Raw genomic sequence first — 2,500 nt, forward strand, 5'->3', positions numbered from 1 at the left:
TCCCTAAACATATCTACTTGTTTTTCATTAATTGAATGTGTTAAAATGTGCTTTATTCAACCAGCCAGTCTATTTAGAACCCCTCTCTTTAAAGTTGTTTTTGTCAAAATTCTATTCTATGAAATCTAACTGATCAGCTGACTTTGGGCAATCATAACATTTGAAACAGACAAATAATGAAAAAATATTTGAAACAAGCTTGAAATCAGCTTCCAAAAAGGTCAAATTTCACCATGTGACTGGTTTTCCCAGGTCCCATCACAAATGGTCTCAGCACTGTTACTACCACACTACCACTAAAAATATAAACCTGTCTTGAAGAACCCTATGCCTAGCTGTGCACTTCACCTTTTGCTTCGATGCCCCGAGCATGTCCTCAACAGGCTGTGGACATTCTGAAATGCCGGCTGGGATGGGGCAGCAGGGCTTGGTGGAGCAGCAGGGCCGGATGGGGCAGCAGGGCTAGATGGGGTTGTGCACAGCTCGTAGCACAGTGGTGACTGGTGGAAAATTGATAACTTTGCAGATGGCCCTATAAAGTCACAAGAAGTAACCAAATTTGCTATATGAGTAGATGGACGTAGATGAACTAGTGTTGTAGTACTCGAGTCCAGTCTAGAGACCATTTTCTGCTTTCTCTGTCTCGTCTCTGACTGGAACCTTCAAAGACTTGGTCTTGACTTGGTCTCAAGAAGGACTCGTATTTTCAGAGCGAGTCCTCGAGACCAACAGATTTGATTTATGTTCAAGTTAACAAATATATCCAATTATCCATCATTAAAAATCAATTTAAATAATAAAAAAACCATAGGAAATGTTGATGGGCATTATTTGAAAATGACATCCCATGGTGCTATACAAAGACTTTGCCTTAAGTCAGTGAATAAATGAATAGTTTTTGTAAATGAATAGATGGACAAAGGAAGTGACACATGTGATACATGACTTCCCCCAAAAGAGGGCATGGATTGCTGTTCCGCCAGTACATGGCAAGATAAAGAATAACTTACCACCTTTGGCCACCTGCAGGGCCTTACGCTTCCGTCCTACTGTATAAAGACATTCCAAGGAACTAATAAGTATTTTTTGGGGAATTATTGTAGTCATTGTTAAATGTCAGTGCGTGAAAGAGAGCTTTTTTAAGTCATTAAAGTAGGTCTAGGTTGAACCTTACCCTTCCTGGGCGCCATTTCTTCATAAACTGAAAGAGAAAGGCAATATGAGTGTGATTAGTATTATCACATAATGTTAGGCATATGCAATGTTAAAAATAATCTGGCAGATTTATTCAGTAGGCCTATCTGTATGAGGAGGCTTAAGGACAATTTAACTATCACTAAGGGATATCATGAACAATATTGGCCATCACTGTATAGCATTCACAGAGTTACCTAGTTAGCAGCTTGGAAGTGTTCACCTATTCAAAATTATGACTAGATGCTGATGGAACCGGAAATATTGCTATTCTGTTGTTGTAAGACATTAACTAAGTGTAGCCTTATTTTGTATCTAACTCATTCTTGGATGTGTACTCTGTCTGTCTAACTGAGACCTGAACAAATGGCATGTAACCCTCCCCCCTCAGATAGCCTCCTTCCTGCTATCAACCCCCTGGCCTCATAGGTGAACCACTCACCCCACTGTCTCCCCCTTCCTCTCACTTATAGGGTGTGGTCATCCCCTATTGTATTCTACCTGACTGAAATGTATAAATGGCAACATAGTCTACAGTAAGGTAGGCCTTTCTCTGAGCACCAGCTGAGAGGGGGTGTCCACGGCGAAATAATCTCCAGAAACCTGACTACGTCCTCCGGTCCCTTCTTCAACTTTGGCATGCTCATTTAGATTCTATCAATGCCTAGGCAGGTAGGCTATATAAAATCTGCTAGATGTATGTAAGCAGCCTGGAAGACAATATTCCAGGACATGCCCTACAGCTTTCAGGTGGCTCTCAGAGTTAGCCCTGGCCTTTCAATCTATTAATCTGTAAATGTAGATGCCTCAAAGGCATCCAAAGCCAATTGGCTGCCTGAGAGTTAACTAATGTTAGTAAGCAGCCTGGGAGTCAGCCCCTCTTAATGTCTGTCTAGATGCCTTACAGGTATCTAAAACCAACTGGATGCCTGTGAGTTAACCTTTATACCAACTACTAGACAGCCTGGCAGTCAACATTACCTATGATGCCTCAGAGTTATCCAAAGACTGGTGGCTGCCTCAGAGTTATCCTTATTCCAAAGCAGCCTGGAAATCAACCAGTCTCAACGTCATTTGAAAGATAACCACTAACCACTAACCATTAACAATCACTAAAATACAGTGATTAATCTACAGTAATTAATCTTACTTTGTAGGCTTACTGTTACCTAATGTTTTAACCAGATTTAGCTAGCTAGCAGGTTGAAATGACATTACCACAGCTAAGATTAGCATAATCTATCTTTAAATATGGTTAACATATTGCATGGTAAAGATAACATTAGCCGGCCCATTTTATACAGTG

This window comes from Clupea harengus, chromosome 4 (genome assembly GCF_900700415.2).
Source record: "Clupea harengus chromosome 4, Ch_v2.0.2, whole genome shotgun sequence".
Taxonomy (NCBI): domain Eukaryota; kingdom Metazoa; phylum Chordata; class Actinopteri; order Clupeiformes; family Clupeidae; genus Clupea; species Clupea harengus.